The sequence below is a fragment of the Macrotis lagotis genome, chromosome X (genome assembly GCF_037893015.1).
Source record: "Macrotis lagotis isolate mMagLag1 chromosome X, bilby.v1.9.chrom.fasta, whole genome shotgun sequence".
Classification (NCBI taxonomy): domain Eukaryota; kingdom Metazoa; phylum Chordata; class Mammalia; order Peramelemorphia; family Peramelidae; genus Macrotis; species Macrotis lagotis.
In genome coordinates, this window is record NC_133666.1 from 331,672,178 (window position 1) to 331,683,036 (window position 10,859).

General features: G+C 39.4%; 1 long non-coding RNA gene across 2 annotated transcripts in view; it reads left to right on the forward strand.

The window, feature by feature from the left end:
- Positions 1–649, forward strand: part of LOC141502493 (uncharacterized) — a 156,163-nt gene extending 155,514 nt beyond the window's left edge. The window contains exon 5 of one of the 2 annotated variants that reach the window (XR_012472554.1): positions 263–649. This is a non-coding gene — a long non-coding RNA (uncharacterized LOC141502493). The remainder of the gene's footprint in view (positions 1–262) is intronic. The other variant, XR_012472553.1, reaches the window with a different exon arrangement.
- Positions 650–10,859: the final 10,210 nt, after the last annotated feature.

The following is a 10,859-nucleotide window of genomic DNA, read 5'->3' on the forward strand; positions in this document are numbered from 1 at the left end:
AAGATGGAATGGAAAATCAATACTACCCTTTGGGGGAACTTACCTTCCAGGCAAATCTCAGGAATCCTTGTGGTGAAGCTAACGGGAGCCCCCTAGCAAATCTGACCAAACTCAGCGTCCCAGCTCAGGAGATTTTCATACAAAAGCTAGGTTCTCCGCCCCCATTCGAACTCCGCGGTCTCTCCAAGGTTCTCTGTTTTCTTTTCCGTCTGCTGTTCTAGCTCTGGTAAACGGATTTCTTCCTCTCTCTGCTTTTTTTCAGCTGGGCGCCTCTGCCGGCAGCGCTTGGGGAGCAAGTTTGACTCGGAGACGTTGACTAGAAGCTCTGTAGCCAGACCCTTCCTCCTCTAAGCAGATAAAGTGGGAACACAATGTCGCGTGCAAACATGCTGCATCCTTTCCTTTCTTTGCTCGCCCCGCCGCCCTCCACCCAGCTCGGAAAGATGTTTGCAGTGGAGGGACGGTACCCTCAGTAGTCAAGCTATTTATTTCCGTGGGGCTAACTGCATTGGTCCAGAGGACTGGTGGTTGTAGCGGCAGCGATGGCTGGATACTGTCTTTTGTAAGACAGTTGCCATTAATTGAATTGCATGGAGTCACCCAGGCTGAACTAGAACTCTGAAACAGGCAACTGGTTTAGAGTGGAGAGTTTCCTTCTACTTTACAATACAAATATGCATTTCAACTCAAATTCAAAAAACCATTTACTAAACTTTCATGCATGCAAAGCACCTTAGACTTTACAATACAATGGTAACTCTCCTAGAGCTTATATTCTCCTGTGTGAAAGAAGAGTGAGGAAAGAATGCATGTGTACAAGGAAGCAAATACAAAGAAAATACAAAATAATTTCAAGGAGAGGGTGTCTTTTGATCACGAAAGACCTCATTGTGCTCACAGAGTTGTACTTCGGAGGAATCTAGGAGAGAGGAGGGTGTGCAGTCCAGACCTGTGAAAAGTCATGGAGGGGGGGAGATAAAATATTCTCTATCAGAGCATTAGGAGGGAGAGCTCTTGAAGAGAAGTCATAGGAAATAAGAATGGAAAAGTAAGTACATTACAAAAACATTAAATAAACATTTTAGTGTCTACTAAGTTGAAGGCACTATTAGGTGGCAGGGTGGATAGAACACTGGCCTTGGAAGCAGGAAGATAGGAATTCAAATCCAGCCATTTTTCTAGCTGTGTAACTTTGAACAAGTCACTTAACCCTGATTGCCTCACATCCAGGGCCATCTCCAGTTGACCTGATTCATGTCTGGTCACTAGACCCAGATGGCTCTGGAGGAGAAAGAGGATGGTGACTTAGCACAGCACCCCTCATTTAAATCCAGTTCATGTGCTTGTCACCTCCCTGATGTCATGGTTGCCTTTGAGAATAAAGAACAAACAACACAGCTACCTAAAAAGCCTAGTGGAGGGGGTCAACTTGACCCCTTTGCCTCAAGTCAGTGGCTATCATGACATGCAAATCAGACATGCTTCCCTAGCTAAAGCAGTGCCATCTCCTCCAGACCCTGATGGTGTCATCCCAGGGCCCTAAACCTAACCCCAGATAGAGATTATAGTTTCATGTCCTATGACATCATCTAGGAAAGCAACTGAAGATTTTGTTGTTGCTTAGCAGTGTCTGACTCCTCATGATCTCATATGGAGTTTTCTTGGCAAAGATACCAGAATGGTTCCATATTTCCAACTCCAGCTCATTTTATAGATGAGGAAACTGAGACAAACAGGTTGAAGTGATTTGCCCAGGGTCATACAACTAGTAAGTGTCTGAGGTGAGATTTGAATTCAGGAAGATTTGAGTCTTCCTGACTCCAGGCTGGGTACTCTATTTCACAATCTAGTTGCTATCCTTTGGAGATCCAGACTACAATCTATTAGTCAGTCAGTAAAAAACATTTAAGCACCTACTATGTACCAATTGTAGTTCTAAGCATTGGGATACAAAGAAAGCAAAAGACAGTCCCTGTCCTCAAGGTGCTCAACATAATGTGGGAAAATAACCTTAGAATATACAGAAAAGGAAAGATGCAGGGTCACTAGTGTGGGCATGATGAAGTTCAGGCAACTGAAGTCATGGAACTAATGAAATGAGTGGAAGTTCTGGGAGGAGCTTCCAGATGCCTGATTTTCACTCTCTCCAATTAGAGGGAAGGAAGGACTGGGGCAAGGGATACTGAGGAAGTAGGAGTTTCTTAGTTGGATGTAATGTTGCAGGGTGATGGTTTTCTGGAGATTTAACTGCTCCTGCAGTTGCTGCAGACACAAGCTATTGAAGACTCAGAAAAGAAAGTTCTTGGACACCAAAGTTGTTAGTTCTATCAAATGGTTCAGTACCAGAAATAGATAATAAATCCCAATATAATCATGGAAATGACATTCAAAAAAGAGACTCTGAACCCCAAGGACCATGGAACCTTTTCATTTCGCTCAGAGTTTGCCTTGTCTTCCTTGTTAGAATATGATCTCCTTGAGAATAAAGTCTTTTTTTTCCATTTGTATCCTAGTGCATAGGATTTGGACAGAGAAAACATTTAATAAATGCTTGATTCATTCACTTATTCTCACTCTCTTGGTTACTAGCTCCTACCCAGGAAACCTGGGTATAAACATAGTCATGATGCTTCCTGGTATTCTGAGACCAGCTTCTCACTTGCAAGGAAACAGTACATATCCTTCCTCAAACACTTTTGGGCAAGTCACTTAATCTCTGTTTGCTTCAGTTTCCTCATCTGTAAAATGATGATAATAACAATACCTACTTGTCAGAGTTTTTATAAGGATCAAATGGGATATTATGTGAGAACTCTTTTTCAAACCTCAACATGTTATAAAAATGACAGTATTATTATTACTGTTATTATTATTAATTTTTTTCTTTTTGCAAGGCAATGGGTAAAGTGATTTACCAAATGTCACATAACTTGGTAATTATAAATTTCTGAGACTGCATTTGAACTCAGGACCTCCTGACTTCAGGGCTGGTGCTCTATCCATTGCGCCACCTAGCTCTCCCTTTACTATTCTTTGAAGGAGGACTTTGTACAGCCTTTCTTCACTTTAACTCAATTCATTTGTAAGTCATGATATCATCTTCCTGACGTTGATGTCATGGTCCTCTTCAAGAATTAAGAAGTAAAGGCAGGGACTCCCTCAAGTTCTCCCCTAAACCATTCCAAATAACTTTGAATAATAATTCTAACCAAATTCTAGAGTGGTATAACCCACAAAAACACTGAGTAAATCAATTTTCCAACCCAAGACAACTTGGAAGGTCAGTGAGAAGGGTCTGTTACACCAGGCCCTTAGAAAGGACCCACAGGGCAACTCATGCCATGCCAGAATAAACCAGCTCCAGTCATTGAGGCATAGGCTGTGTGTGTGTGTGTGTGTGTGTGTGTGTGTGTGTGAGTGTGGGGGAGGGTGTTTCCAGGTCCCTTAGCAGTCCCAGGGATTGCCAAAGCAAACTTGGAAGGTCAGCAGGAAAACTGTGCAGAGCTCAGTCCAACACAGGTCTCAGCACAGACCCAGCCCCAAGAGAAGAAAAGCAGGCCTGCAGAGCCACCTGAGTGCTAGGTCATGAATGCAAGGCAGTCAGTGGAGACTGCTATTACTGAGGTAGGATTTTGGTCCCCACAACAACCCTATTGGATAGGTGCTCAGATCTGTGTCACAGTCTGGGGCTCCAGTCTCGGGGAAAAGGAGCAGAAAAGTACAATAGAGTTTACTGCCTATAAGGGAGCAGGATCTCTTCTCATAATTTTAGGACAGAAAGGAGTGCTTGTGATCATCCATAGACCAGAGCACAGGCCAGAAGAGCAGTCAGAGACTCTCATAAGACCTTGGAGGAGCTGAGAACTTAGGTCCCTGAGAGATGTCCTTGGAAATAACTGCAGAAATTCTCAAAAGCTCAGGGGTGGCTAGGTGGTGTAGTGGATAAAGCACTGGCCTTGGAGTCAGGAGTACCTGGGTTCAAATCTGATCTCAGACACTTAATAATTACCTAGCTGTGTGGCCTTGGACAAATCACTTAACCCCATTTGCCTTGCAAAAAAAAATATAAAAAAAAAAGAAATTCTCAAAAGCTTGGGAAAATATATACTCCATGCTGGAAGCTGAACCTTACCTTAACAAATAATTAAAAACCAGTCATAGGTTGGGAAAATGAGCAAACAACAGAAGAAAAAAGTTTCAAACATAGAAAATTACACCCTCAGAAAATAACAAAGTCAAAGCTTTTGTATCCAAAGCCTCCAAGAAAAATATGGAAGAGTTCAAAAATAATTGGCCAGATGCAAAAGGAGATACAAAAGCTCTCTGAAGAAAATAATTCCTTCATATGCAGAATGAATCTAAGGGAAGCAGATGACTTTGTAAGAAAACAAGAAACAAAAAACAAAACCAAAAGAATAAAAAAAACTAGAAAAAATGTGAAATATTCCATTGGAAAAACAACTGACCTGGAAAACAGATCCAGAAGAGATAAATTTAAAATTATTGGACTACCAGAAAGTCAAGACCTAAAAAAAAAGAGTCTAGACATCATTTTTCAAGAAATTATTCAGGAAAACTGACCTGATATCCAAAAGCATAAGGTAAACTAGAAACTGAAAGAGACTATTGAACACCTCCCGAAGAGATTCAAAATGAAAGCTGCCAGGAATATTGTAGTCAAATTTCAGAACTCCCAATTCAAGGAGAAAATATTACAAGCAATCAGAAAGAAACAATTCAAATATCATCAGGATAATATAGGATTTAACAGTTTTTACATTAAGGGATCATAAGGCTTAAAATATGATATTCTGGAAGGCAAAAGAACTTGGATTACAACCAAGAACCAACCAACCAACTGAACATACTCTTTTTTGGGGGGAAAGATGGATACTCAGTGAAATAGAGGACTTTCAGACTTTCCTGATGTAACAACCAGAACTGAACAGAAAGTGTGATCTTCAACTACAGGATTCAGGTGAAGCATAGAGAGGGTAGATGAGAAGGGCAAATCATGAGGGATTTAATGATGTTGAACTACTTGTATTCCTGCATGGGAAGATGATACTGATAACTCATGAACCTTCACATTTATTAAGGCAGTTAGAAGGAGTATATATAGAGAAGACACAAGAGGGAGATGAATTTGAAGGTATGATATATTAAAAAGATGGAGTTGTTGGGAAAAGTTGATGGGAAAAGAATGTACTAGGATAAAGGGAAAGGAGAGGTAGAATGGAACAAATTATTTTACAGAAAAGAGTCAAGAAAAGGCTTTTGCAGGAGAGTAGAAGAAGAGGAAGGTGAGAGGGGAATGAGTGGAATAAGTGAGCCATACTCTCATTGGAAGTGATTCAGAGAGGAAATGACATATACACTCAATTGATTATAGAAATCTTTCTTACCCTAGAGGAAAATAGTAGAGGAAAGGGATGGGAGAAAAGGGACAGGGGCAGGGAAGGGGGGGTATAGGAGATAGTAGAGAGGGAAGATCATGGGAGAGGGTAGTTAGATGCAACACACTTTTGAGGAAGAACAGTGTAAAGAAGAAAGAGAATAGAATAAATGGGGTGGGGGAAGAGGATGGAGGGAAATACAACTAGCAATAGCAAATGTGGGAAAAATATTGGAGCAATTTCTCTAATGGACTTATGATAAAGAATGTTATTCATTCCAAAGACAGAGCTGATGGTGTCTGAATGCAGACAAATTATATACACTACATACATACATATATATATATATATATATACATATATATATATATATATATATATATATAACTTTATTTTTCTTGAGGTTTCTTTTTCTTTGTGGGAAGGGGCTTATGTTTACTTTTACAACACAATTATTGTAATAATGTTTTTCATATATATATAAAAGAATGAAGGACAAACAACAATCTGTGAGTAATAGTAGCTGCTCCACTGGGACTCAACTGGCTAGTTTCAGTTAGGTAACATAGCTTCTTCCTTTCTTCCCTCCTTCCCTTCTTCTTTCCTTCCATTCTTCCATTCCTTCCTTCCTTCCTTCCTTCCTTCCTTCCTTCCTTCCTTCCTTCCTTCCTTCCTTCCTTCCTTCCTTCCCTTATTTTCATCCTTCCTTCCATTCCTCCTTTCCTCCTTTCTTCCTTCCATTCTTCCTTCCTTTCCTATTTTTCCCTTTCTTCCTTCCCTCATTCTTCCTTCCTTCTCCCTCCCTACCTCCTTCCTTCCTCCCTTCCTTCTTTCCTCCCTTCCTTCCTTCCTTATCTGTAAAATGGAACTAATAGTATCCTCTACTCCCCAGGACTGTTGTAAGATTAATAGAGACAATAGAGACAAACCTTAAAGTACCATACAAATGCAAACTATTAATTTCAAGGGCAGCTAGGTGACTGTATTGCAAATATTATTATATTTGGTCCCCACAACAACCCTATTGGATAGGTGCTATTATTATTCTTATTTTACAGCAGAGGAAATGGAGGCAGGCAGCATTTAAATGATTTGCCCAGAGTTATAGCAAGTAGCTGTAGTAGAATTTTACCTCAGGTCTGCACAACTCCAGGTCCAAGGAACCACTTCTCTGTCCAAGATAACAACATGGAGATAATAACACCTGTAATACTTATTGAACCTTGAATGACTCCCCTCCCCCGCCCCCAACCGGGCTGGTTGTAAGGATCAAATAAGATAAGGTATGTAAAGGGCTTTGTAAACCTTAAAGCACTAGACAAAGGTCATCTATTATTATGAATTATTCCTGGCTGTCTCAGAGGAAGCATTTCTTCCACTCTTGGGCTAATCCCTCCTATGCTATGTAGATCTCATTCCTTTCCAGATCCTGAGCTCTCTGCTGCCTTATTTATCTCTTTCCTTTTGCATTTTTGCAATCTCCCTCTCAAACTGGCTCCACACCAGTTGGCTAAAAGTCTCTTCTATCTGGGGGTAATATCCTAATCTGTTCTTGACCCTAAAATCCTTTCCAATTACTTCACTTTACATGGTAACAATTCTTAATTGAGCTATATCCACCATGCTTCCAATTGCTCATTATTTTCTAACTTAAAAATCTATTTCCCTCCCCTGGAGAGTGGAACATACTCATAGTCCACAGGAAAAACTATACCTTTGTAATATAGGTTTGCTCATGGTATGTTTAAAATATTGCTACTACAAACAATTTTGTCTTCTGTTCCTTGATTATTTTGTTTTATTTCTTTAGAAGGAAGGAGAACAAGAAATACATCTAGCTGTTGTTCAGTCATTTATGACTCTTTGTGACCCATTATGGGTTTGTGGTTTTTTTGGCAAAGATACTGGACTTGGTTGATATTTTGTTCTCCAGCACATTTTACAGATGAGAAAACTGAGGCAGAGTTAAGTGATTTGCCCAGGGTCACACAACTAATAAATATTTCCTGATGAATTTGAATTCTGGACTTGACTATGGGTCTGATACTCTATGTATTGTGCCACCTAGGTACCCTTGAGATTAATCTTTTTTTTAAAATAATAATAGCTTACATTATATAATGTTTTAAGGTTTGTAAAGTGTTTTATAAATATTATCTCTTTTTAACCCTATAACAACCCTGGGAAGTAGGGGCTACTATTAACTCAATTTACAGATAAGGAAATTGAGGCAGGCAGCAATTTAAGTTCCTGTGACCAAGGCTTAACAATAGTAAGTTTGTATCTGAACTGATGCCTTTCTTCCCCCCCCCCCCAGGTTCAACCCTCTATCCCTTGCAATTCCTAGTTGCTTCAAGAGTTTTCAAAAGCCTAACCGTTGATTTGACTTTCATCTCCCTGGCTTTAGTTTCCTTATCTCTAAAGTGAGGGAATTGAACTATATGTTCTTTGAGGTCTCTTCTAGTTTTATATCTATGATGCTATAAAATATTATTTGGAGATTTTTGGGGATGGGGCAAGGAAATCAATGTGAAAACAAATTATACCAATAACATATATTGTAAAAAGAAAAAAAGATGTATTAAGAGCAAATCCTGTTTATATCTATAGGGGCAAACAATCGAGTAAACAAGCATTTTAAAAGACTTTGTGACATCCATAAAAATAGCATAAAATTTTTCCAAGAAGTGTACCTTCTCATAAATAACTTCTCCATTTAGGGGAAATGTTGCTTCTCCCCTGAAAATTATGATCATAATGTCATAAATATAGAGCAGGAAGGGATCTTTAATTTCATAAAAGAGAAGATTTCAAGAACCCCTAACTTCAGCAATAAATTAAAATGATCCAAATAATAAACTTCATAAGTTTTCAATTTAAAAAACCCAAAGAATTATATTGTTCCTTAAAAAGAACTAGGGAGGCAAGATGGAAGTGTAGCAGGAAGCAGTACAGATGAGGCCCCATTCCTCCAAACAGACCTAGAAAGTGCATCAGATAAAATCCTCATGGGGAAAATCCAGGAAAAAAATCACAGAGTCATTTGTCCACCCTAGGTCAGCATAGGGAAACAAATACAGAGATCTGAAGATATTGAGGATGGGACATGGTATGGCATACTCCAGAGCCCAGGAAGAGGTTGTGCATTAGTAGTGAAGATGTCCCAGATCCATACTAGGTACTACCTGACCCATGCTGGAGCACTGTGATCAGGATAAAGACCAGTTTGCAACTTTGTCACTCACTACTCAGTTGCAGGTCATAGACTCAGGGCAGGATGGACCAATGCTTAGGGGGGATAATATTTAATCTAGGGTAAGGAAGCTCTGAGACTTCCCTTCTGAGAAAGGAAGAAATTTAGAAGCAAAAAGCAGCAATTCAGATCCTCAGGATAAGAGCAAACTCTCAGTTCTAGTATCTAGTCCAGTCAGCAGAACAACAGGAATCCCAGACTAAAGGGAAGCTGACAGTCCTGCCATTCTGAACCAACAGAACTTTTCAGTGGCTAATTCAGTCTGAATTCAGTTGCATTTTATTGGTGTTCAGATAAAAACCAAGGCTAGGAGCTTTCAGAGCTCAGACCAAGGGAACAACAATCAGATTGGGCCCTGGATCAGATTCCTCTGAGACCAACCGAAAGTTTGCAAGTCTCCAGCTTGTCCCTGAGATCCTGGAATAACACAGCACTCAGAATCACAAGAAAGTAGTAACAAAACCAACTCAGTCCTTCCTTTGAGAGGTATGGCAGAGTTCAGTCCAAATAACAAGTTCAAAATCAGGAAGTAAGTGGGCAAACAAGCAAACAAACAAAAAGAATCCTTCTATAATGTTGGCAGGGACGCTCAAGACACAGACAGAAGAAAATAATCCCAAAATGTCTACAAGCAATGACTTAGAAAAAAACATAACTTGGGCACACATTCAACTAGAATTCTGGAAGAATTCTGAAGCAAGAGTTTAAGAAAAGAAAAATTTCTTTAACAAATGCAAATGGGAGTATTTAAGGAACATTGGGGAAAAAAATGAGAGGTATGGAAGAAAGGATTGGAAAGGAAATTAACAGCCTGGACCAAAGACAACCAATTGACTTCATGAGGCCACAAGAAATGTTAAAACAAAGTCAAAAGTATGAAGAAAAAATGGAGGGGGAATGGAAATAGCAAAACCAATCGATCTAGAAAACAAATTGAGGGAAAACAATTAAGAATCATTGGACTATATGAATACTATGACCAAAAAAGAACCTAGATATATTTCAAAGAAAATCTTAAAAATAAAACTGTTCAGGGGTGGCTAGGTGGCGCAGTGGATAAAGCACCGGCCCTGGAGTCAGGAGTACCTGGGTTCAAATCTGGTCTCAGACACTTAATAATTACCTAGCTGTGTGGCCTTGGGCAATCCACTTAAACCCCATTTGCCTTGCAAAAATCTAAAAAAATAAAAAAATAAAAAAAACTGTTCAGATTTCCTAGAATGGAAGGACAAAGTAGAAATCCAAAGAATAGAAAGAATCCTGATTCAAAATCACCTTTTTAAATCCATCTTTCTTATGCATAGATCTGGGCATGATCTATATACATAGCCAGCAGAGGTCAATTCTCTGCTCAGGAGCTTTCAATGACTCCCAATCATCTACTCAAAAGTCCAAAGGTCTTATATTAGCCTTTAATACCCTTCACAATATGGTGCTTTCTTATATTTCTAAACTTATCTGACACTGCTACTCACCATAAACATCTGATACATGCAAGCAACACTAATTTCCACCTCTCATCCCCTGAAACTTCCTTTACTTTTCCACCTCTAGGCCTTTGCTCACATTATTTCCAAAGCCTAGAATGCTCTCCTAATCCCTATCTCCACTTGCTAACACTTTACCTATTCTCTATGACGAACCTCTCATTCTACCTCTTACATAAAGTTTTCTTTGAGCCCCCTTAGTAAGAAATTTATCTTTTATTTCCTCAGAGAACACATAACACTTTCTTTGCACCCTCTCTTATGCATTTATATTGTGTTATTCATTAATTTTTTTGATGTATGTATTGTATTAAACTCTTCTTTGACTTAAACAAATCCCAAGAGGTCAGAGATCAAATCTTAGTCATATGTATAATATCCCCATCTCCACCTCTCTAAACCAGCTAGGTAGTGACAGAGTGCACAGAGTACCAAGTCTGGAGTCAGGAATAATCTTGCTGAGTTTAAATCTGGCCTCAGACACTTGCTGGCTGTATGATCCTGGACAAGTCACTTAGCTCTACTTGCTTCAGTTTCCTCACCTGTAAAATGAGCTGGAGAAGGAAATGGCCAATTGGTCCAGTATCCTTGCCTAGAAACCTCCAATGGGATTATAAAGGGCAGACAAGACTGACACAATTGAACAACACTTTTGTTTCTACAAGGACAAATAATAGCATTAAATAAGCATTTGTTGAATTGGTGTCCATTATCTCCCCTCTC